This window comes from Pempheris klunzingeri, chromosome 16 (assembly GCF_042242105.1).
Source record: "Pempheris klunzingeri isolate RE-2024b chromosome 16, fPemKlu1.hap1, whole genome shotgun sequence".
NCBI classification, from domain to species: Eukaryota; Metazoa; Chordata; class Actinopteri; order Acropomatiformes; family Pempheridae; genus Pempheris; species Pempheris klunzingeri.
In genome coordinates this window covers 20,456,030-20,483,160 of record NC_092027.1, presented here as the reverse complement: position 1 = coordinate 20,483,160, position 27,131 = coordinate 20,456,030, and the positions used below count along the sequence as shown (strand labels likewise).

The 27,131-nt window shown below is 41.8% G+C and overlaps 2 protein-coding genes across 3 annotated transcripts in view; one reads left to right on the top strand and one right to left on the bottom strand.

Annotated features, from left to right (window-relative positions):
* The window catches only part of ube2e1 (ubiquitin-conjugating enzyme E2E 1), an 89,308-nt gene that overhangs the window by 12,121 nt on the left and 50,056 nt on the right, over positions 1-27,131 (top strand). The gene's annotated exons all lie outside the window — the stretch shown is intronic.
* Positions 1-27,131, bottom strand: part of sf3a3 (splicing factor 3a, subunit 3) — a 55,436-nt gene that overhangs the window by 21,007 nt on the left and 7,298 nt on the right. The gene's annotated exons all lie outside the window — the stretch shown is intronic.

The window sequence follows — 27,131 nt, the reverse complement described above, 5'->3', positions numbered from 1 at the left end:
AGATATATCTGTACCATATTCTGACCCAAGAGTAGATACATCATCAGGTTCAACTTAATAATATAATAATAATATGTGAAACGAGCACATTTTGTGCAGCAGGATTCCTGGTGTTGCATATAGGCCTTACAGACTGCTCTGAGCAGCCATGATAAACAATGATCAGAGTCTGTGCTGCCCTCCTCCTCTGTGTGTCTACAGAGCAGCTGAGGCACAAGGCATCATTTAGATTCATTACACCCCTCTGCAGCTCTTCATCTTACCATTCACCTGTGTGTGGATCTGTCTGAATTCTTTTTTCTCTCAAACAAAAACCACCTTGCTAAACTATCATTACATAGCTCCTGTAAACCTGTAAACAAATCAATAGTCCAGCACTCACCAGGACACTAGGACTGACATTATTTCATTAACAAATTTCATTAAATACAAAAAGGAGCAAACTAGGAGTTTGGCATGTTGCCTCATTAGATCAGCTTTGTGCTCGATTGCCATCAGGTGTGCCTTTTAATAATAAGGTGCTGATCAGCAGAGAATCCAACAGGTTCACATTCCCCAATACAAATGCAAATGCAATGTCAACAACAGTAGGTAACAGCAACTATAATTCCACTGTACAAAATTAGCTATAAATGAGATACAGTTAATGTCAGAGTACAGAATTTGTTTCCATTACTGCAGAGGATGTCATGAATATCACACAATACATGGATTTTCTAATAATAAGATGCACATCAAAAACTAGTATCTGATGCAGATACTAGAAACTAGTATCATGTTTTTAATGTCGTCTCTTAATAAAAAAGTGTCAGTCCTAGTATCCTGGTGTGCACTGGAATACAGATTTTTTTTGTTTACCCTTCACCAGCTGGCACCCAGGAGAGAAGCACTGCTGTGCTGCAGTTTTTTGTTTTTTTTACATCGTTCCTGTTTTAATCAGGAATCCAGTGTTCCAGCATTTTCTCTCCCAATATTATTTTACCGAAACTCATACAGAGTACCCATCTGATACCAGACGTACTGATAAATAAGGCAATATTATGTACCAGGATTGCTTAGCCACTAAAAATCAAGTCAAGAATAAGCGAGTGATAATAATAATAAATTGATGAACGTGACTATGTGTCCGTTTTTTGGATGTTTATGAACAAACGGTTTTTAATGTGGATCATTCACATCTGGCCATTACCGGATCCACTTAATCAGCGCCAAAACCAATCCAATTGATAGGATCAGTACTCTAGTTCTTCTTCTCTAGTTTTACTTCCTCCTGTTGCTAAAAGGTCATCGTTATTCAACTTCTGCCAGTCTCTCTCCTTTTTTCAAGTTTTGTTCCAACCTTTCCAACAGTTGGTTTTTGCAAAATTTGACAAGAATTTTTCATTTGGGAAGGGGAAATGGAGTCATGGAGCCTCCTTGAAAAGTAGTTTTACTTTCGCCAAATTCGACCAAATTGTAACACCGGTGTCTTTGGCAAAGTGAGCGATGTGTGACATAATTCTCAGTCTTGGATATCCAGGTATACATATAGTGGTTGTGCTTGCAGATTTGCATACATACATTGATACACACCATAGACAGCTGGACTGTTGGCCGTGGTGAAAGTCTGTGATCTCAGAGTGCCCTTCTAGCTCCATTGTGTTCAGCCTGTCCAATGGATTCCCTACAATGAGGCATACAGTTGAAAATGTTAAACTTGTGGCAAAAAACACCAGTGGTATTGGACCATTAATTGTGTTTTCCAGATATTCTGAGTTGAGGCATCATGTTTTTAATGGGGTCGGGACTGCCTTAAGATATTATCCGTCATCGGCCAACAGTACCAAGTCAGATATCTGTTCTGCCTTCTGCCTTCATTTTAAGAACAGTACCTCCATCTGGACAGTGTGAATTGGATGAGGGGATGATTGCAACAATTTGAAGACTTCTTTTTGGGCTGACTGTGAGAGTGAGGCCTCTTAAGAGAACAGCTACATCTATTGTTTGCATGGATTAGAAACTCCAAAGATGTTTCTTCTATTGTAATTTTTGACAAATGATACATGGCTCACTGTGAACTCATCAAAAATATTTTGAAAGGTGTTCAAATATTTCTTCTACGAAAAGTTTGTATCTGCAGACAGCAGCAGACAATTGACCGATTCTTCCACCATGCTGCTTGCAGTGTAAATGCACAGCCATGTGGTCTTCTAGCCAGTGAGGAATAACAGAAAATGGCCTGCTTATGTGAAGGTACAGGCCTGTCACAGTTGGAGAGATGTCCTCAGGATGTCTCAGTCTCTGTCAGCACTCCGATCTTAAAGACAAGGCTAATCTGGCTGAAGCATGCTATTATGTTTCCTGATAAAGGGCCAAACAGCAGAGGGGGAAAAAGAAATTTCATGGGCAGACGTTTGTACAGAAAATGACATTTTCCTGTAAAGGGAGGCTTCCTTGAAGAATGTCCATGCTGAAGGAGCCCTCGTGACGAATGGATTGAGCTCGGCTGCAGTCAGGAGTCTTCAGGCATAAGTGAAAAATTAGGCTCAGGCTGCTCGAGCGTATTTCAGCATCAGGCAGAGATATGAGCTAGCGGAGGCGCGGCACTACTTGAAATGTAGATTTCTGTATTCATATGGCCCTTGGGGTATTTGCCTCACTCTAACAGCTTCTGATTCCCCCACAAGGCTGTCACATCCCCGGCGTTTGATTCAGCCTCCACGTTTTACCACAACAATCCCGATCCAGCCTGTTCTTTTGTGCGGTAAGCGAAGCACAATCGCACATTGTGAACATTAAAACCCTCTGCCGACATCAGTTCCCTTAAACCGTACTGTACCTCCTCACACAGAGTATCTGCTTGAACAAAAGGCTCCATGTCTCCCCAGCCCTTTCTTCACCTACTAATTGATCTGACAGTGTTAAATAGGCTGTGTTCACAGAAAGACATCAGATGTGAGGGGTTATGAACGGACGCTGTGATGCAGCTCATTACCCCAAAGGCTTCAGCTCTTTTTCTTCCCCCGCCAGAATAAAGCACAGCTCATGATCACAGACGCTCCTACAAACATCCTATCTGGCTCATTTTCTGCATTCCCTTCCTCAATAGAAGGAATGGTACTGTAATCCCTCTTGGGAATGAGGAAAAAAACACCTTTAACTTTACTAAGACACCAAGCCTTGTTTTAGAGAGCATTTGGCTTCGTTTTAAAAGGACTTAGCGGATTTTTTTCTAGCCGTATGAGGAAATATTTTTCATCATTCTTTTTAATCATCTTTGTCACCCTGCCAGAGAGTAATTAATTGAATGTGACAAGCGCTCTGGAAGGGTATGTAAATAGCCCCCACACCAGACACATTACATTAGCCCGGTGCTTGGTCGGCCTTTCTGGCACTGTGTGTGTGTGTTTTCCATAATTACCATATCCTTTCATGATAGTCCTGGCAGCGTTTTGATAAGAATCCCCCATCGGCTGAGGGGAAACAATGTGTGGATTCCAAGGGGGAATTGGCCACGCTCTCTCACCCTCTCTTTCTATCATTCAGACTCCCCCTTTCTCTCTCACTCTCCTTCCTTCTTAATCTCGGCAAGACTTTGTGTGTTCCAGTGAAATAACTTTACAGTGGTTATCAGCCAAGATCTGAAGAAATGAAAGCAATAAGGCAGAAGAAAGTGTTGCTGCAGAATGGGTTGAATGAGAGAAATGTAAATTCATCCATGACTATCAGGTTGTAGATATGATTGACTCAAAACACAACTCGGCTTTCATTGTCTGCCAAGAAGCACCGGTTCACTCTCCCAAAAGAGGATGACAGACGCTGAGCTCAGCTTTACTGCGGTGATCTGCATCCAGCTGTCACAATAGACCAAAACATTATGTGAATTATTTGGGATTTACGTTGATGCAAATCAACCCTCTTTGTTAACTTAATAGAGTTGCATTAATGATAAAACCTGTCCCTGAACAACTGATTAAAACTTAATAATGTTTGAGTTTTGTTGTTCTTAAGCCTCAGCTAATGTTTGCCATATTTCACACTATTATTCAAAGCCGAAAACAACGAAAGGCACTTAGCAGTATTGCACCATGGGGCTAGACTGATGTGTTCAGCTGACATTGGTCTTTTACCTTTATCTTTCAATTTGGTGTAGGTTTTGCCCTGACAGATCATATGCTCATGACTTTTGGTAATGTATTCCAATGTTCCCACCATAAGTGTTGTAGAGCTCTTTAAAGGAGCCAGTCAGTGTAGGCCTAGAATAATGTTCTGGGGTTATCATTAGGCCTGCACAATTAAATGTATCGAAATGCAACTACTGATTATTTATTACTTATTTTCATTATCAATTAATCTGCCAGTCGTTTTCTCCTTTTATGTTTGGGTCCAAGAGATTCATCATTTGGTCAACATATTGTCAGAAATATAGAGAAAAATCAATTAAAAAAAAAATTAATTTTTTGATTAATCAACTGATCAACTAGTTTGAATCATGAACAACATCAAAACACAACATTAACACCTGGCCATTCCATGTAAGCAATCTTGCTTTGTTGAATTAGTATTAGTTCCACCCTATGGTGCCAGAGATAGGTCAGGCCACCTAAAACAAAGACCACCTCTACCAACACCATAAATATACATACATTTTTAGGACAAACATGAACTATCTGGCAATATTGTGCAGTCAATCTATGGCACACTGCAAATAGCATATATTTAGTGAGTGTGACAGCTGTTTTGGCAGTCACCTATTAACTAGATAAAGAGGCAAGATGTGTCAGAATGTGGGTGGTTTACTACCTCTGGTAAAAGGGGAAACCCTGCTGTGTATGCATGGTGCGATCTGGGCACATAATGAAAGTGCCTTGTATTAGTTGCAATGTGTATTGTACTGAATGGTGAATGGTGAAACATGGAGGTGACGGGGTAATGCACAGGTGGTGGTTAATGGGGGTAGTTGGTACATTAATAAGGGCCCAGGACCCCCAACGAGGTTGCTAAATACAGAGTGTTTCCCACTGTGTTGATTGGTTTCTTGGTGAGCATGTAATGTGCAGACTGTTGAAAAAAAAATCATATCAGTTCTCTGATAGGTGATATTCTATGTCAATCATTTTGAATTGAATCCTTTTGCATGAAAAAAATGCACAGACAGTCCAAAAGTCACATCTGGTCATTGCAGCACATGGCAGAGTACTGGAGATGTCTGTTGTCCTGGTCCAGGTCTGGGCAGCTGGACAGTGGAAAGCAGTCTGACTCTGAGTCATTGTCTCTGAATAGCTGCTTTTTTCAGGATAAAGACCTTGACAGAGCTTTTGTTCGGGTAAAAGAAGTTCAGTGTTCCCAGCAGGGACTCTCCTCGTACATCTCTCTATCTCTAACTATATATTTGTGATTGTCATCAGTGTCTCAGCAGCTGCTACAGCTCTGAGAACTGAACCACATCAAAGCCATAAATAGCAGTCTTATACCCGTATGATCAAAGATCAAAGATGTCTACTCTGCTCAAGTGTCTTGCGCTGCCACAGGACAAAATTTAAAGATGTCAGTAAAATGGACAGTATGAATTACATCCCCTCAGTAGTCTCTCAATGACTGACAGAGGAAACATTAGTAGAGGATGTTATTGACTCCTGAGCTGTGCTGCCTGTCAGCTCCTTTCCATCCATAATAAACCAATAGAAATAAAGCTTTTGTGGCAGAGATTCAAAAGCCAACAAATTGTACATGTTAGAACTAATGGAAGACGGTGATGCACCTTCTACTAAACAGCTTTCAGGATCATTTTTAAAGCGGGGACCTTATGGATTAAGTAGCACCGTTAACCACTTGTGAGAAAAGCCTTAAAATCAGCAGCATGGAATCACTTACCGCTGAAGATGTTTAAACGGGCTGAGAAGGGTAAACATTATTTTCCTCATAAAGGTTTGATCACATTCTGTGCATAAACAGGATCTGAGATGCAGGACTCTGTCTAAGAGAGCCCTGGGAAAAAATCCTTTTATAAAGTGTTCAAATAAGATATACTGGAAAATCCCGTCTAGCAGAAATTTACAAGATCGTACATCCCATCACAAACACTTCTGAATCGGATACTAAGGATACATAATCCAGTATTTCCCCCCCAGAAAGCAGTTCCAATACCGAAAACCAGGGCATCTGTCAAAGCCAAGTGCAGATCTGATACTGGTTCTGCTCCTGTTCCACATTCAAAATCAGCGACTAAAATCATTCTCTTCTCTGTAAGGTCATAAGAGGCTGTGACTGCACATCAGTTATTAACTCTAAGTGGAAACATTTGTACATCAGCATCCTTGTGCAATTTTAAAGAATGTGCTGTTTAGAAGAGTTCTGAAATTGCTTCATTACAATGCATCTCCTTCAGACCTGCCGTCATGTTCAACTTGTCTAACACACACAGCAGTACGATCGCTGGTGTCGTGCACAGATACAGAAAGGCAGCGTTCGGTTGCATCACATGCTTCTGCAGCTCCTCATCTCCATTTTTTTCCCACTCAAATCAAACATGGTCTGCCACGGTGTAGCTCCCTTTGTAGTGTTGTTGATCACCAGTTCCTAGAAGTTTGGCTTCAGGGCCAAAGTTCTTCCTGCTTGTCTGCTGTTTGTCTGGCATCCCCAGTGCATCATAGAAGGCATTTAGACCCACGATGTTAGACTGTGAAAGACGGGCTGAGAGAACATTGTCGCTGTCTGAGAGACCAAGACATGTTAGGCAGATTAACCAATAATGAAAATGATAGTTAGTTGCAGCCCCACTTCAGTGTATGAGACTAGAGCTGCAGCAATTAGATGATTAATTGATCGACAGAAAACTAATCAGCAATTAGTTTGATCATCACCTAATTGTTTAACTCTTTCTAATATTTACAGATTAATTAATTGAGAGAATAGTGGTCAGATTAATCAGTAGTAAAAATGATTCAAAAGTCATTGGTGAGAAGAGCAGCCAGTATTTTGCTATTAAATGAAGAAGTGCAGCTTCTTTTCTATGTCCCTTTCCTCTGGAATGCTGGGCTGACGCTGAGCTATGGGCTGTGTGAAGTGGTCTGGCCTGTAGTTCAGGTCTGCAGTCCAGCCCTCCAGCATCCCAGCCAGCTCCTGTAGCTGTAGCTGTGGTCCTGTCAGATAAATGGGAGGAGGTCCAGTTTGTTATCAGGAAACATCCCGCGGTGAAACAGCCGGCTAGTGGGCACACCAGCTGTTCAGCCAGAAACGCACTGCTCAGACTAAAAGCTGCATTTGTTCACACACAGAAAGACACTGAGAGGAGGGACACCACCGCCCAAATGGGATCACCACTGCGACTAAAATATGAATAAGATTATTACTTCTATTAAGTAAAGCCTATATAGGAAACCAATGCTGCGGCATTGGTGATGAGTATGTAATTCAGTGTTTTTCGTTCATAGAAAACAGTGCTGAGGCTGCGGTTTACTGCTTAGAAACACCACAAGTGTTCACGGGGATGGATTATAATAACACTAGACTGTGTTCTGATAACGCTGAAATTATGAAACAAGGTCGCTGTATTACTCTACTCGGCTGCCACTTATCTTTGTTTCTTTGACTTAAAATAGCTGGAATATGTCCACAACACAGCTGTCTTCTCAGAGGTATCTTCTTCATTTCAGCTCAAGGTTACAGCTCTGGAGCCGTCTTCGCTGTTACTGTCAAGGACACTCAACCAGCTCGTCATCCTCCCTCGCCTGTGTAATATTAGAAAGCAGTCATGCTGTTGGTGCTGTTTAATTTGAAACCACACAGTTGACTTAATGTTTGTCGCTCGATAGCTGCTGTCAGCCTGTCAAAGAACAAATATTGGGCTATTTACCAATATATATATATATTTTTTGACATTTTTCTAAAGGAAAATTGTGTGATCACTTTTCATGACGTTGCTTATTCTTAAAAGAAAGGAAACTATATGGCCAAAAGCATACAGGCTTTTCTGTCCACAACTGTGCTGTTTTTGTATGGTTCGGACTTATTTCCAGTGTTTTTACACAACAATGCCCCTGTGCACCAAGTCAGCTCCCTAACAAAATGGTTTTCCCAGTATCTTGGCCTTTACAAAGCCCATTCAACACATTTGAGATGGACTGGACCACAGACTCAGAGCCAGACCTTATCTCCTATAATCAGCCAGGTTCCAAAATCTGCTGGAAGGCCTGAACCCAGAGGAGTGGAGGCTGTTGTGGCAGCACATAAACGCCTATGGCTTGGAAATGTAATATTCTGTTGTCCATATACTTCTGGCCATATATTATAACACAGACCATCTCATTTATTTAGTTGCTTAATGAAATTAGCCAGGGATTTTAGGAGGATTTATTTATTTGTTCAGGCAGAATGTGTATATGAGCCGTATAAAATATCTAAATAAATCTGCTCCACTGATAATCCACTAGTGACTTCCTAAATATCAGTTTCACATTTACAGCTATAATAACATATAACACACTCCTGCTCCTTCCAGTCTACTTTCTCTCTGTTGGTACCTACCTATCATTACACCTTCACAGAAGTTTGTAGAATAGTATGTGATGCTAATCAGCACTAATCAACACATTTGATGTAGTTTAGTTAAGTAATCAACTTGGCAGACCTAGTTTTTTCCCAGACAAAAGCTTTGTGCTGTGAAGAAAGGCAGTATTGTGAAATTTCTCACATTATGATGGCAAAATACCGGATGGCCTTAACTTACCATGAACTGTAAAACCCCAATTGTAAGTCCCAGTTGTGCAACAGTTATGTTGCTACCTACAAAGATCAACATAAAATCATCAACTGGTGCTGTGTGCATCTTATTTAGCTCATTTGGTCATCCATCCATCATTTCATCCATCTGCTCGCCTGCTGGCCCATTTATGGAGGCCTGATTGCAATGGCAGCAGGCTAAGTAAGGTATTCCAGACGTCCTCCCTCTCTGTAATATTTTCCAGCTCTTCCCAGAGGATCCCGAGACGTTCCCAGGCCAGAATAGATATATAATCCCTCCAGCAAATTCTGAGTCTACCCTGGGTCCTCCCTCCAGTTGGATGTGCTCGGAAAACGTCCAAGGGACAGCACCCACGAGGCAGCCTAATCAGATGCCTGAACCACCTCAGCTGGGTCCTTTCGATGCAAAGGCTGTACTCTGTACACCCTACAGAGGAAACCCATTTCAGCTGCTTGCATCCATGATCTCATTCTTATGGACACTAGCCAGTGCTCATGACCATAGGTGAGGGTTGGAACGTAGATTGACCAGTAGATCTAGATTCTGTCTCAGCTCCCTCTTCACCACAGCGTTGGTAAGGGCACTTCCACATTTCTGCTGACGCTGCCCCAATCTGCCCATTTTACCCTCGCCTGTTAAGAAGATCCCAAGATACCTGAACTCCTTAGCTTGGGGCAGGAATTCACAAACCACCTCAGTGTGTGGTGGTGCGTGCGTAATGCGTAGCATAGTTCCTTAATTCTCATGACCCCAGTGTTGGCCACTAAATGGTTCTGTACATCACATAGGCTTTGGGAATGCTGCACAAGAGTTAAAGTAAGACTATCTGGACTTCAGATGCAGGCAGCAGAGGTGAACACAAGCATAAACAAGTGGACCATTCATTCCAGTGAATGTCAGGGATTATGTGGCTGTATGTCTAATGGAACATTTACTGCAGTAATAGGGGCTGCTGAGGGCCACTTTGTTCCCCAGTAAAAAAAAAAAAGAACAAGCTGTAGATGTAGTGATCTGTCAGAGCACTTCAGATTTGTGCAGCTTGTGCAGCCTGCTACACAGGAAGAATCTCCAGTGATTTGGCCAAAAATAAGAGTTTTGTAAGACGATTGTCTTTGAAGCTCACAGATCTTTTGAGGAAAACACTAAAGAAAAGAATGGGAAGTTGAGCTGAGAGTGACAGAGAGCTGTAGCCATCTGCTTCAGAGAGGAAACAGCGGAGGCCCTTAAAGATTTCTGTAGGCCCCATGCAGGGAGGCGGCACTATGGAAGTACTAATTACTCACCAGCTCTCCTGCTGGCTGATTGCGAAACCCTTTTAGATTTTCACACATAGTGCAGCTCTTACTTGCTTTATGCAAGACAAAAGGTGATTATACATGCTTATACATGTCTTTTCTCCTTTATTCTGTGTCTTTATGTTTATTGCGTTTGCTCATATAGATCATCACAGTGCATTTAGCACAAGTTGATTATCCCCTATTTTTATTTTTCCTGTACATTCTTTCTATGTTTCTGAGGTCAAAGTTAGTGCAGTTCAATGCGGGATGGTCTTTTATCTGTGCTGTGAGCCCTCACCCCCCATCACTACGATCGCTGCTACTAAATCGTGCTTGCGGCCATTATTTTCCACCCTGTACAACAAGAAAATCAGCTTAGATGGTTAAAAAATGTATGTAGTATTAATAATTACATGCAAGAATAAATGAAGTCATAAAAAACATTATTTAGGGTGTACACATCAACAGGAGGTTGGTGTGTGGACCTTGTAAGGGTTACCAGTCATGATGAAACAAGTCCAGCTGGTTAATTCAGCTTTTAAACTAACCTCCGCTGTAGAGTCTGGAGGGAACCGGAAGTCAAGGAACTTGAGTATGTATTCACCGGGGAGCACGCGAGTGACGGCGCCGATGGCAGTCGCAAATATGAAAGACTTTTCCAAAGTTTTTATGAGAACAACCGGCAGCAACTGGAACTGAAGAATTTGGTCTGCACCCCCGGACCCAGACTGGGACAGACCCACTCCGACTTGGTCCCCATCACACAATTCATATTCAGAATCAGCCCCTAACGTGTTCCCCACCTTAAGATGTGTGTCTCACTGCTGATTAGCAAACTCACTTGTGTCTGACCTGCAGTACACCAGAGACTGATTGAGCTGTTTGTTTGTCTTAATTCTCCCAAGGTTTGCCCCTTTTTTCCAAACACTGATACATTGCTCTAGATTATTACTAAGAAGTGAATGCAAATGTGTGTGATGAGTGCATATCATCATGTCATCAGTGTAGCTGAATGATGCTGGTGACCTTTTGTATGTGATTTGGCAGTTTAAAAGTCTAGTATTACATTTCAGACTAATGTAACTCTCACTGTTAGTAAAGACACTTTTTATTGCAGGTGCAGCAGGCTTTATCTATAAAATATATAGTCATATAAAACTATGACTTTCAGTCCTTTCATTCTAAGTTCCCATGAGTGTCACTGCACTCACACGTAGCACCAGGCACAGCAGGGAAAGGTGGGGTTTATGTGAGGGATCCATATGTGACCTGAGCAGCTGCTGTAGAATATTACTGCAGTGTTGGTTTTTTTTTTTTTTTTTTTGGAGTCTGTGATCAAACACAAGCAAGGGTGCCCTTGTACTTTTGTGTGCAGCAGGATGGGGATTATTCTTCTGTGTAAGGTCATCATTGTGCGCTCTAGCAGCCGTTCTTTTTGTTGGCTGCTTTTAAAGCTCAGTCTGTGAAAAATCTCCATTTCATGTAAAAATGATCATAGGAAGCGTATTTATTGTCTGTGTTCAGAGAGGCCCAGATATTGACACACTGCTGTAACTGATTCGACACCACTTTTTACTCGCCTGCTTCTGCACCTCCACCATTCATTTCCTTCGTTCTCCTGTCTGCAGTTTGCTACAGCTGACTAAGCCTGTCTCTGCAGTGGTGTGTGTGTGTGTGTGTGTGTGTGTGTGTGTGTGTGTGTGTGTGTGTGTGTGAATGAGGTCATCATCAGTGTGCGCATATCAGCTATGCACATCGTGTCTCTGTGTTGGATGAATGTTTAGCCTCTCATTAGATATGCTGTCCTGTTCTGTGGAGGAAGGACTGCAGTATCCTCCTACAGCTTCGCACAGAAACATGTACAGGCACTTGATATTCTTTCTCTCCATACACACACACACACACACATACACGTGCACACTATTCAAACAGATGCACAACTGCACTCACTCATATATACCACTTCCTCTCCTTTGCTTCAAGAGGAAACTTCATTCATTTCTGATACACAGAAACACACTCACGCTTCCTGAGCACTGCCCATTAAGACTCTTAAGGCTGTTACATCCAGCCATAACTGGCCTTTTGAGAAAGGGTAACCTGCAGACATGTTGTCAGCCTCTGGTATGATGGTCTCTCCCTGATTGCAGCGATATACCCACAATGTGAATGAACTGAGTCATTCATTTAGCTTGTAGGTGATGGCACTGGATGGTTATTAATTTTCATTAAAAGGGTAAAAGGCTTTTCTGCTTTCATCAGTGTAGGTTTGGGTGGACAGCTGTAGTGTCTCTGGACAGTGTCAACTCTCTTTTGATAGTTGCAATAATAAACCTTTGACTGAGCAAGACTTTTTAAATTTCCTGGTGGGGAAATGTTCATTATTAAAAGAATTTGTAATGTGAAATGTGCGTTTGCGATAATATGGTGTAGTCTATCTCTTCCATTTCAAGGCAGTATTACATAGTTGATCCTTGTAGCCCAATGACACACTCTTTATTTATCTGACATATTTACTTATCTAGATTAAGTGTTCTGTGTTGTTCTTATAGTCCACAAATCATTTAAAAAGTCCAATGTGTTCTTCCATCTCTCAGTACTCTCCCTACCCTGTCTGTACCACTGAAGGTGTAAATCCTAAAATGTGATTTTCAAACATATAGTTTCACATGTAAGAAGGCCCAATAATTTCCAAAAACAGCTGGACACTGTAGTTTTAAACAAATGTTGCTCAAACAGGAGCAAACGGTGCATTTGTTGGGGACTATTTTCAGCAGCAGATTAATCCATATTTGGTGCTCTAGTGAGTATTTGGGGCAGCAGGACGGACTATGTCGGATTGAGTCAAAATAGACTACAGTGTGTTTCTTCATGGTAATGAATGATGAACAAAGACAGACTTCAGACGGGAAGTCTTGCTGTGCAGTGGGATTAATGGCAGGATCATTACATGTAGAGTTGCATCCGCATATTCAAAATTGACTCAACTGCAAATACAATCCATGTCTAGTAGAATAGCATAGATGTTCTAACTTCAGTTCTCTGCAAGTAATCATCACGTTCATTAAGCTCATGAGCTTGGAGAGCTCGTTTCCCCTTTCAAATAACTTTTTATTTAATGAAATTGTGTAGCGGTGAACAAAAACCAGGGGAAGTAACAGAGAGAACCTCTGGGTGCTGTAGTGACACATTAGCTCCAGTTGGGTCTGTGCCATATGGCTATATATCTATCTATCTATGTATATATCTATATAGATAGATAGATAGAGAAAGAGATATAGATATATCTATGTCTATATCTATATCTATATCTATATCTATATCTATATCTATATCTAGATATATATAGATATAGATATAGACCAACTATACCCACCAGTATAGTCACTACACCACCAAGACTCTAGGATCAAATATTTCGCCAAGACAAATCAATACATTTAGAAACATACGATGGCTTTGCCCCGAGCTGCTCTAGTGAAAGCTGCTTAGGTGCCACCAGAAGTGTGAACACGAGCTACTGCTGCTGGAGAACAGAGCTCATACAACTACACAGTTGAAAAATTTCTGTCACAACCCCTGGAGCCTTTGCACTTGTCCTGTCCCCACCTGAGCCACCGTGCTGCGAACATAATTGAGAAAGGGAGTTAATGTGAGTAATCGTACATCAGCTCGTGTGATGTGCAGAGGAGCGGCTGAGCCGTATGTGTGGCTGGTTAGTAGCCTGTCCCCTGTCATCACATAGATAAAGCAGACAGCTGACACCGTCCTGGGCGTCTCTTTATCTGCCTGTGTTGTTACAGCTTAACTCAACCAACCAGTTGCAAGAGAGGGAAGATAAGGTGAGCCGTGCTCCACTGACACCAGTCATCAAGCAGCCCGAGGCTAATACTGGCACAGAAATGTGTGGCCGCAGGAAATCCTGGCAGATACAAACTGTTGTTTTCTCTCTTCTCAGGTCAAGGGTCAATGACTGATGCCTGAAGTGATCCTAATATATGCACACTTGTTTGCTGTACAAACGGTCAGAAATTGTCTGAGAGGCATGGATGCAAATCTTTGGTTGCAAATTCAGATTACTTGTTTACTTCAAAAGATGATTTCAGTTCAGTACTTCTTTGTGTGTGGCTCTTATCAGGTTATCTTATTTACTAAACTGAAAAGGCTCAAGTTCCATGTAACAGCCACTTTTATTCAATATGTTTCTGACTTTTTCTTTCATTTGTAACAAGACACATAAATCCATTTTAGTTTTTAATTTCTGTGAAAGGTGATCATCCTTTCTGGCAATTAGAGGTAGACTAGAGTGTATTCTTGTCTTTTTTCAGGAAGCAGCAGTACCACTGTGAGCTCAGTTTCGGTGTTTTGGTGCACTTCTAAAACTGTGTCAAAGATGTATTCCGTTTACTTTAAGCTTGGATGCCACGCTACACATAACACAGCTTTCATTAGACCCTACATGCCTGGTTCAAGGCCCTTATTGCAGCAGACATTTGGACTCGTCATGGCAGGAAAAGCACAGGTGTCAAAAGTAACATGAAGATTCTGTTCTGTTGAGATGCTCCGGTAAGTCGTGATGACAGTGTGACAGTGAGCCCAACATTCAGCGTAGCAGGACCCTGAAACAGAAAATGGAACTCAGCCATCAGGTGTCATTTTATTATGACATTAAGATGCTTGTATTTGTTTCTCCTGGTATTTATTTATTTATTTATTTAGTCAGTGGTAGAGGAAATAGGTCCTTTCCGCTATAGGAACTGAGCAGCCTGTATTGTGGAGCTTCCTGGACTGTCTGTATTGTTAACTCAACAGAGGAGACCCGCCTGCACTGGCAGGTCAAAAGATTGAAGCAAAAAGAGAGCAAATGATTCGGGCTCCAAACCAGCCGACAAGCACCAGCAGCTGGTGGTCCCGCTCAAAACTAGGGGGAGAGGTCATTTGTTAGATGTTTTTGCTTAAGGGGAAATTAGAATATAGCGATGCAGCATTCAGTCCTCCAAGTGGAAGAAATAGCTTCCTATTGGCAATGTTATATGATTTTGAAAACGCCAGTCCTCCCCAAACGTTACTGGTGAATGTAATTAAACTTGTCACACACTACCCAACATGTGCAAACAGTCTACAGTTTACACAGACAAATTGAATATTTAATTGCCACGTTGCAAACCAGCATTTTCCTCCAAAGGCACCTGCACCCCGTATTTAACATCCCCTCCCCTGTGCAGTGCTGAAACGTAGGTTCAGGCACCGACCCCCAAAGTGAAGGGAGATCAGTGAAAGCAGGCAGAACCTGTGGCAATGGCTGCACCTTAAGTTACTGCAAAAGGCCTGAAGGTGTGTTTATGAGTATAAAAATCCTAATCAGTACACTGCTGTTATCCACTAGTTACTTCCTAAACATCTGTCAGACATTCAGTTTGGATGAATCGACCAAGTGAGACATGCACTATATGTAACCTGATACAAAGTGAGACAGACGCTTTATGCAGTGTCCTGTTAGGGAGGTCAGCATTATGGAAACACTCAGTACTTCAAATAAATGAATAAAACATGTCCTGTCGATGAAAGCTGAGCTGTTAGTTATGTTGTGTTGTGTTGTGGACCTTGTTATTAGACTGAGCCTGTCCAAGGTTGTCATGTACGCAAGTTCCACTTCCTGTTTCTCACAGTTTGAGAAGTTCATTTTTGACTAAATTAGTGTAATCAGTTGAATCCAGCTGAGGCCACAGTGTCATCTTCAGGGTCTACTCTGGTCAGTCTCCATTGCCTCGCCCCATCTTGGCCATTTGCACTGTCCATACTGCACATATGTATGACTGCACAGCTGTATCACTGACGGGGGGACAGCTGCGTTGTAGTGGTGCCGTGATTCCCCTTAGGAGAACCCTCCCATCCCCCACTCCCCACTGGTGACTGATTGTTCCAGCACGAAGCACTTTCAGCTCTGTTAGTATAAGAAGATTATACTAATGCAAAAAGGTTCTCCATTGTTTATAGTAACCAAACCCATACAGCAAAACAAGTCTAAGTCTAAATCTAATCTTTTGTCAAGTTTCTTCCAAATCAATGTGGATGCCCTGTCAGAAACAGTTTTCTGCATCCTGCTTTTAATGAGTTAAAAAGAGTGAATGAGTCTGCAAGGTTCCCCTGAACTGATTTAAAACTGCAGTGTGAAGGGAAATATTTAAGATTAAAAATGAAGTGAGAATCTAGATTGTGCCCTCTGAATTTAAATGTTTCCCAAAAATCTTCAGCGGTGGGTTAAGTTTGCACCGTAAGCATCGATCTGTATTCTTTAACTGCTTCAGTGTCTGTTGGTCTGCACCCATGGATCCCCCACAGCTCCCACTTGGTCCTCTCTGTTTATTTTCCATTTCTCATACCCAGCCAATGCTTCTTTAAGCTGCAGTGCTACTGAATCAATAGCTCAGTGAGAGCCAGGCTACACCCACAGGCTCAACTGGAGCATGCACTTCACAACTGCCTTAAAATCAGCCCATAATGTGTTTCAGTCAGCAGACAACGCCGAGGCAGACGTGGGAATGATGTATTTTTTTTATCACTCAGGGATTGTGTTCCAAATCATCCTCTCTATTTGCCTCTCAGGCCGCTCTGATCCCTCTCCGCTGCCTATCTGAAAGGTATCTGCTGCTCTTATCAACCACCAATTTTCATTCACTCAGTCACCTCAGCTGTCCTCGCTGCACACACGTCTGCCCTTGATAAGATTAATTAAGCGCTCAGTGCAAAGATAGTTTCAAGGTAGTTGTACTGCGACAAGCTGACTGTAGGTCACCTGCACGCCGGTTGCAGCACTATGGAGCCTGTGGGAGCCATTCACGCGACTGCCCTTCCCATTCTGATACCAGCCACTGCACTGGCAACCCCCCCCCGAGCTACCATTAATCAGAGTGTGTGTTTCAGAGGAAGTGGCAGGTTCCCCATACCTCGCCTGATCATCCCACACATAGTAAATCTCTGGCTAATTGTCTCCATGCATGCTTCATTTGGTTTTCCAGCTGATGTGGCTGCACTAGCTGTTGAATTCTTAATGTGCCCTTTTGTGGTCTGCTTTCAACAGCTATCTCCTTGAAGCCTTGGCTTTTAATGGGGGGGGTGTTTCCTCTTCTATTTTCAAGGCAGTTCAGTTGGGAAAAACAGCATTACGCTGTTTTAAGGTGAGCTAATGGATGAGCGTAAATCATCGCATGGTGGATCCTTCGTCCCTTTCCTCTGCCGTGAGGATGTGTAACCCTTATCCTGCAGGGGCAGGGGGGGTAGCTCTGGCCCGGGGGGCTCACGTGTGGGTAAACAGTGAAATCTTGGCATCAGGACAAATAGTTCCAATGAAGAGCAAGGCTACGGTGAGATTCCATTACTGTTTTGGCAGGGAGCTTTGCACAGACAGCCAGGCCAAGCCCTCAGCAGCCACCACACACGCTGAGTTTCCTGCCAGGGCTTTGATTTCATTCAGGTGATGAATCCCCAGCAGCTGGCACCAAGGGCGGCGGGGGGGTGGTGGCAAGAAAGACCCCAGAGTCTTGTGTCCAAGACACTTAGATCGAAGACTGTGTTCCTATAAAATACAAGTTGAGATGGAGATTCCACGAATGAACATATGTCCTCAGTTTGAGAAAACCTAGTGAGTCCATTATACTGTAAACAGTCTCTCTATTTTAGCTAATTATTACGTTTCATTTTCATCATTTGTACGTTGTCACATTAGCTATACAAGCATAGCATTAGATTCACATACACTAAATGCGTTTTATCATTGTAATACATCATCATTTCTTATCCACACAGAAAACAAAATCACTTTAATAAACCGCAAACTAGAATGAATTTAGAATGAATGAACAATTTTAAATTGTAGAGAAGATTCTTCACATCATCTAATAAAACTGTGCCTTAATTCATTATCAGACCCCCAAATACAATTACAAGTTCCAAACCAATAGAGGTTGCTTCATAAAACTGGCCAGCAGATACGATATGTTTCCACTGTAAAATGTCCCTTTTAGAATCAACACTATAAAAATAGATTTAAGGAATCCTTATCAAAAAATGTTTGTTTGTAAAAAATGAATCTAGGCCAGTATGTTGTCACTAGATTCTTTAAACTCTCAAATATCAATTTGGGGCTAAAAACCCCAGTATTTGTCAGATGAAAACAATGTTATCAGTCAGCATGTGAGCTAAAAAAAATCAGACGAGTTACAACTTCACTCCTCAAAAGTCGAGTTGCTTTTAACTAACCGGCTCTGTAGGACTGGAATCTGGAACACAGTGCTAGATTCCCTCTAATAAATGAGAAATTTGGTGAGAAATCTTATTTGGGCATCCACTAGTGACTCACAACGGTTGTAAACAAAGCAAGCTTTAAAATCCATCACAGATGCAGCCTGTGAGAGAAGTGGGAGCACCACTGCTCTCAGATGCAGAACATTGTGCTAGTATTGTGTCTCTTTCTGTGGCGTTCATGTCTTCTTTGAATAGAGCCATTAGGGAACACTTACATAAGGGAGACCTGTGTTTGAAAGCTCCAAAGCTGTTACTTTTACAGACAGATGAAGCCAGCAACGTGACAAATTGTGTGAAATCTCTGAAAATGGCTCAATACACCGATGTTTGTATCTATAGAGGAAATTTGCCAGGATGTGTTCTTTTTATGCTCAGCACAGAGCAGATGTGTCGCTGCGCGGTAGTGAGAGAGATCAGGAGGATGAAGGACAGAGTGAATTATAGATAGACTGAATGTCTCTGGCTGTGAGTGATTGCAGTGTATGGGAGCCCATCTCAATAGAAGAGTGACGTAAAATCAATGTTCAGAGTGCAACCTAATCAATGTTGCCATGATGACTGTGGGGAGGTCACTGAGAGATTGTTTTATTTGGTTAGCCTTGGTTATCCTGGGAGGTCACCCTTTGATACACCCTCTATTCACAATAAGCTCAGCATGGTGTGTTTTATAATACTAATATAATAGTGCTGAAATTTTGACAGCCCTGTGTTTGCTCACCCAGACTGCTCAACATGATCCTTTTTTCTCTGTAACTTGGCAAGTTTCCTCAGGCGTTTAATTTTGTCCCCACAGAGAATGTGTTCATGTCTGTGAGAGTGGCCTGCCATCAGCTCTGCATACCATAGTGAGAGAACAGCTAACGAGACATTCACTCACAATAGTGAGCTGAGTCGGCAGGTCTCTGTGACCTTGGTGTGTGTGTGTGTGTGTGTTTTCCTCTTGAGGACCGTGTAATGGCAGAACCAGGTCTTGTAGAGAGGCCAAAGGAAGAGGCTGATATATTGTTGAGACGTTATTTGACTTCATCCCTAGACTTCTTATATAGATAATAATAGCTACACTTTACTTGAAGTGGTGCTTATAAGCCATCAGAATTACATTACAGTGTGAGCAAGGAGGAAATGTGTGCTGATTAATGAAGTCAGGACAGTTTAGAGCACACAGGCTGACAAAAGTGGAGGTGGGGTGGCGGAATACTTTTTAAAATGTCTTAGGTCACTTTCACACCTATGGTTTTATAATATTCAGCACTTTTTTGTTACTAAAAACTAAAAACTAAAAACCTTATCGATACATTGATTTTCATTGACATTAATTTTTGGCCTGAAAGCTACAGTCAGCTATCCTAATCCAATACTCTTTGTCAAATTCAGCGAATGTCTCCTCACGGTTCACTAGCTGCCAGTTCTGTGTGTGCACAGTCTTTCTCCAGAATCACCCACCTTTTAAATGCAAAGGGAACCATTTAACTTATCAACTTACACTTTTAACTTACATTCAAAGTGCTGTCACCACTTACCCTCGGACACTTCAACTGCTCAAACTCATCTTTGTTCTTCAACTGACTTTCAGATTTTACACTTCACCTGACATTTTAACTGTTGTCAGTGCTCACGTACCAACTGCTCACATTACACACACTTCAACTCTCCCCACTGCTCCACACTTACTCCTCAGCAGACAGTTCAGCTACTTTCAGAGCTTAAACCTCAAATGAAGTTTGAAGTGCATACACAGCTTCCACTTAAACTGACACATCTGCTTTTGCCTTCGTGTAAAGTAACAGTTCAGCTGTTTTTAATTCTCATATTTGAACTGATATTTCACCACTATTTTGTTCCCACAGAAGTATGTCACAAACACAACACACCCTTGTTTTAACATCTTTTCACTGTCTGATGTTTCTGGGAAATCCCGTCTGCCGAGGCTCATTCCTGTTACATATAGCTCCTCCTATGTTCATATGGGTTTTGAATACATGCTAAAATTAGACTGCTATTATCACACATTCCTGTGGCTGGTGCAGTTGTTTGGGTCACACCAGTGCTTCACTGACAGCTTTCACATCATTTTTATAGCAAAGCCAATCAAACTGGCAAATGCATCAGAGTTCATTTGAACCTCACCAAACATGTTGGATGTGAAAGCACTCACAGCATCAACACTTTACGTGGCTGGCTGTCTGTCTCTGTTTGCACCAGCTGTCTGTCACTTTCACATGTTGTTACGAGTAGATTATGTCACCGCTTGTCAGATGTTTCAGCAGCATTTTAAGCTCCCGTGTCAGACCACCATTATATGAGTATATATGATATAAGTCACGCACAGACCTTTGATTGAAGATCACAACATTTATAAGATTATTCTTACTGTAAAAATGATCCTCTGAAATTTGATGAAACGGTTTCTACTGAGGGTCCCCTCACCTGCTTGTTCTTTCACCTGTATCACAATAATAACCAGTATCAGGAGATGAACTTTTACTTTGAGATTTGAGGGGAAATTCCAGGTTCATGGGGTCAATATCAATATCGCATCAGCCTCATGTGGAGCCCGACTTCATGAGATTACAAAGCCCACCCTGCTCTTGCTCTTTAATTGGTCACAGTGTTCCTTTGTCTGGAACATGTGGACTTTTTTTTCACCAATTTTGCACTTGAAAATCAGTTTGTTTAGTGTCCCCCGATAATGTCACAATGCCATCAGTGGCATTCCAGATTGGGCCTGAGACTACACATTGTTAACAGAAAGCCAGCATTATGAACTTGTGGCATGGAGCTTTAAAGGCGTGGGAATTTACCAGGCAGGGAGGGCTTAGGGACAGATGCATTGCATTATGGGGAAGGTGAGGAATCTTTGGCACTTGACTAAAAATCTGGATATCTCCGCCTCTCCAAAATCTGTCTCTTGTACGTCCTCAAACTTTATGGAAGTGCAGTACTTATTCCCTGGACTACCCCTTTAACACACCAGACCCTGCTAGAGGTTGTGCTTTATGGGGCAAAAATATGGTTAATGGCACGCCGTTATTGTTATGTGATAAGATATGAGTCTTTTTATCGTCCCCGTCTGGGCGATCATGTTCACAGCCGTGGCATGATTTGGGTCGTGAACTGGAAAGAAGTGGCCGTGACGTTAAACGCATCAGGTCACCCTACAGCACAAAAATGCACCTGAGTGTCAGTTATCATTTCGTCTGAAGATAAATAACAAGCTGCGTTTGTGTTCCCCCGGATTTTCTGTCACTCCTCGACTTCTCCAGAATTATTTAAAGTGGAGGCGCTCTCCCCTCAAGTGCTGTCTCCACATTTTCAGTGATAGCATTTATTGTTTGTAGCGTACAGCTTGAAAGGTGGATGTAGCACTGGAGGCAGCGCTGAATTAATTCTAAACAGAAGCTTCACCTCTTCGCAGAGCTTGTTGTTATGATCCCGCTGCTGGATTTTGTTACCTTTCAACAAGATGAGACACTGCCGACTGCACACACGCAGCCACACACACACCACCAGCAAATCTCCATCCTCTCACCAGTGTGGAATTTTATGCCCTCAGTTTTTTATGAAAAAGATGAAAGACCTTTGACTTAAGACATTTTAGAAAAGATGAAAGAGGCTTTTTGTAGATAAAAGAGTGTTTTTCTGGCAAAGGAACATCACACTGGCGCTGTTCTGATTTTTTTTTTTTCTGAGGATCACAACTGAGGCCATGAGAAGTGACCTGAAATTCTCTCAGGACTGAACTTCAGAACGTATTACTTTTGAAGATTTCATTAGTACCAGATTTAGTAAAAGATTACACAAGGCTAGAAGTGCGACAGTATGTCATCAGAATTCAAAAGCCAGAATGCCGTGCCTTTTACAAATCAAAGCAGTGCTGGTCCTTGAAAAAGTAGATATTGTCCACATCACAACCACTCGACACCACTAACTTCCCTACATATTTGCAGTGGATCCTCAAAACCTAGTGGAAGTACTTCGGAGTCCTGTAAGACAGAAGCATTCAGAGAAACGGGTCAGATCAGTCAATTAATCTTCTATCTATCCATCCAACCATCCAGGCTAAACGATGCATTCCAGACATCCCTCTTCACAGGAACATTTTCTAGTTCCTCCTGGGGGACCCTGAGGCCTTCCCAGGCCAGATGAGATATATAATCCCTCTGGCGAGTTCTTGGGGCCTTGGGGCCTCCTCTCAGTTGGACATGCCCAGAAAACCAAGGGAAGGAGTGGCGGCTTTACTGTGAGCTTCCTCTGGATGTCCGAGCTCCTCACCCTGCCACTTGGAGGTGCTGGTGCTCAGACTGCCTGCTTAACGCTCGGCTGCTATCTGCCCCAGTGCGTGCTGGAAGTTACGGTCTGTTTAAGCCAACAGCACCACAATTCTGACGTCCCCAAAGTGGACACTATCCTCATTTTGGCTGCACCTTTAAATCCTGGCCGTGAATATCACAAACAGAGTCTGTGAGTGTGAAACCATGGCTAACACGTAGATTACAGAATTACTAGTCAAGGTTACAGGATCCAGGATGTGCTGATATGTAATGTGATTCAAATGTAAGCTGTCTGTAGACTTGACATGCAAGAAAGTGACAGTGATGTATCCCTTTACCTTTATTTTGAAGTATATTTTTTATTATTAGTGGACACTAGAGTGATGCCAGAAAGTGAGGATAGAGAGAGAGGTGGTTAACAACATGCAGCAAAGTCCCCGCCCAGACTAGAACTTGTGACACTGTGGTTCATGGTTGGCACCCTAAACCCCCAAGGGCCAACACACATTGCACACCCATTTGGCAGAACATATGGTACTCTTGATGAACAAAATTTCCCTCTTCACACCCCATCAGTACGCAGTCTGATGAGGCAATTAAGACACGAGGTCTCACATTTGAAAGAGGCAGTCTGTTTGTAGGTTCACATGTCCGTTCCAAAAGTGCATTTGTTGGTTCAGGGGCTCTCACTCACTCTCTTCTGACTAGTGCCAACCTTACTGGTTAGTGGGAGACCGCCTTTAAGAGCTGGACAGCTACTGGACTGGACTGGATAGTTTTATAGTAAACATTAGAATAATGTTTTCCTCGTATTTAGTTTGCAGTGAGAGCATTTAAAATGTAGAAAACAGCACTCTGTTGTATGTATAGGCTATATGTGTATAGACAAATACATTTAAATAGGTAATAATAGATAGTTAATGTCTCATAATGCTTGTGATTTAAGACAATATGTATAATTATTGTCATCATCATTGTTGTTGTCTGCTGTATACAGGTGGGAATCTCTAAAACAGTACAACCCTGCCAAGTGTAATTTGAATTTGCATCTTATTTCTTCCATTTCATTCTGAGTAAGGAAATGAATGAATTAGCACAAAGCTGCGTTAAGAGCTATCAAGGTGTGATTTACTGTTGCCAAATAGTATGTTGTGAGAGACCTAAATCATCATTGTTGGAAAGCTGCATTTGTTGCCAAAAAGTGTAATCTGCCTGGATGTTGGTGTCTGCAGAGGCAGCATGTGCTCTGCTTGTTGAGAGAACGGCTGCAGCACAGAGCGCAGAAATTATTCAGTTGCTGTAAAAACTGTATCTTTTAATAAGTCCATTGTTAAAGTGTTCCCAAAACATCTCTCCTCTCAAGGAAAGTGCATGTTTGTTGCCGCACAGCTTCCATCTCCTGGCGGTTTGTGGCAGATTAGGATACACACGGACATCTAAATATTAGCACAGAGAAGAGAAACTTAGATTAGTGAAACTAATGAAACTATTTACTTTAAAGCCTTAATGAAGGACTAGATATGCACTCTGAGAATTTTTGCCCAATTAGGGCTGATATACTACACACTGCTGTGTGCAAGGTTTCCTGCTGCTGTTGCTTGAAGTCCAAGGACAAGCACACATATGAAAAACTATTCAGGTTTTCAGCCTCTTTTCATCTCTCGGTGCTATCGGTGTAACAGGTATGTAGATTCAGTCCTACTGATCTGTGTGTCAGCATTCACAGCTGGACACACTGTCACTCTGTGATTAGAAGTGATTGTAAACCAATTCAATCTTGACGTGTTAGGGTTAGGGTTAGCTTTGAAAAAAAAAAACATCTTATGGTTTTTCAGTCATGAATTATGTGAATGTGATTTTATCTTACATCATTTCGCTAAAGGGAAAAGCTCAGGATATGATGATGAGTTTATTAAGTCTTTCCCAACCTGATTCATCCACATATTCCTAATATAATGATACATATTTCTTTTACATTCAAGGTTCGGTGAGATGGTTCCTCACCAAGAAAGACTTTTGCTTTCTGTTGTTGCTTCTCTATTCTTGTCATTTCCAGCTCTGTCAGAGCTCTTTTATTGGCTGTGGTTTCTCACAGCTAGTGGAGGGTTAATGAATGACTACTTCTGCACTGTAATGGGAGCCATTAATGGCTACAGCAACAGTGAGGGTTATCATAAACACATTTGCCTCCCTTTAGTGGCTGAATGTGTGAGAAAATGACGAAGAAATTACACATCTAAGCTTATGATTTGCTTAAAATACGACTGTAGTTGCAGCGCAATAGGCTGCATGGGAGACATATGCCAACTAGTTATTGAGAAAGCTTCAGGAAGCCATTTATGAAGTCAGCACAATCATGCCATTTTTTAAAGCTAAATTGAGGAATATGTAAAACAAGATTCCTTGTCTGTCTGCAGCTCTGGCTGACTATGAATATTCAACATTTTGTTAACTTAATTTTTGATCAGATAGCTCCTGATTTAAATAAAAAATCGGCCATGTTTTTTTTTTTACTTTATTATTAAGGCATATTTCTTCTACAGCTGTTTGTGTTTCTGAGACGTTTGGCTTCTTTTGTTAAAAGCAAAAAAGGGTTTTGCAGAAAAGCCTGTTTCTGTTCCTTGAAGTAAAATATTAGAAAAAAAATATTTTCTTTCATAAATAAGTCTGGACTCAAGGTCTTCTTAATCCTAATCATGATCAATAAGCAACTGAGCAAACTCCATTTACTGATGACCGTGTTGAAAGTGTGTTTGGAAAAACCTGGTAAGTGGCCCTTAAGTTATTGGTGCCTAAACAGATTTTTTGCTTTTTCATTATTTACCATGCAGATTACCATTTAATTGATATTTGTATATTTATACATTAATATAAAGGAAGAAAACTAAATATTTAGCATTTTGTTGCATAATGCATTGTGTCCATGTGATGAGGGCAGCCTCAGCCACAGGTGCTTCCCATGCACATTAGTCCATCACCAGCAGAAGTGACTCCTTCTCATTGTTTGAGCAGACAGGTAGCTAGGTGTGCTGGGAAAAAAAATTGACCCGCTCTTATCCATTGGGACCAGAACTGGGGAGGCAGAGTGGTGCTGTGGCCAGGTCGGGTCAGATCGGTGAGGTCCCAGAACACACACACAGCACTCTCCCATGTGTATCCGTAGTGACAGGCACACAGAGAGGCTGAGACCAGAGACAGACGGGGCTGGATGGCCAGTAAAATCTTAATGAATTTTTATTTATTTTTTTTACGGTGTACCAGCCCACCACGATTTGTCCAGGTCTGTCAGGTGGCTGGTACAGTAGCCAGAGGAACACCAAGTTTTGCTACTGCATCTCGTTAGCAGTTTGTCACAAGCGATGCACGCAGCACCAGCCTGAGGTAGCCAGCCGGAGGCTAATGTGTTACTGCGAGGATAGTATTATACGAGCAGTTCCCTTAGTCCTGAACGTTTTTCAATATATTGTCTTGGTCCAAAATGAAAAGTGTAAGTGGTCTACTTGATTACTATAAGCAAATGATCTAAACAGCATTTGTATAGGAATTATTGTGTCCCAAGCTTTTTGATCCATGTAACTGATTCATCGCTGTTACTGTTATCACCATAAGCAGTTACCATGGTAGTGCTGAAATATTCAAACAATACCCAACCAAATAAAACAAAATGTAAGATTATATTAACTATTTGGCACAAAATTAGCCAGACATCTCAAGCCAGTATAAGTGCACAATGCAGTAGTATGAGAGCTTTCTCCAAATAAAATAGTCGCTAGATTAAAATCAGGAAATATTTAATAAAAGATGAATAAGCGTGAATAAGAATTTGACTAAGCGTTCGGTTTGGGTTCAGTTTGATGGAGAGACCGTTAACCGCTGACAGCTTCTATACGAGTCTGGTCAAGTCCTAATGTGTAAGAAATGGTGTTTAAGAAGGTCACTTTCTACAGTGTGTTGTCTAGCTATCAGTGCACACAGCGCCTAATAATCAAGGGTCATTTGTCTTCATTTCACAGTAACAATTCCAGTTCATGATTGGGTATAGAAAAAGTGTGTACAATTACCTGTATAGAAAAGCAGGACTTCATTCCCATTTCCCGCTGATTTATTGGAAGAGGAAAAACCTATCTATGTGTCTGCACAAGAGCGTGGTAGAGCAAGGCTGGATACACATATAGACTGCGAGCAGAGAGGGAGGGGTCGGAGCTAAAGCAAATATCCGAGCCGACAAAATGACTAGCAGAAGACACAGAGCCGGAGGAACCTGCTTCTTTTCTCAGAGTCAGCACCAGGGCTGCACTTTGTTTTCTCTGTATACTATAATGAAAATACTGTGTCTACACTCAGAAACAAAACAAATTATGAAGGATTTTTCTTGGAAACTACACACATCAGGATGTGAATACAGTTCTGCCCCAAGTTTTTTGACAAAATAGCACCACAAACTCTAATTATTGAACAGGAACGACTTGTGGCTATTGAGAACTTACAAGGGAGGAAAGCACAAGGACCTGGTGGGTTCAGAGTTCTACAAAGCAATTTGTTAACTTCATATTGGCA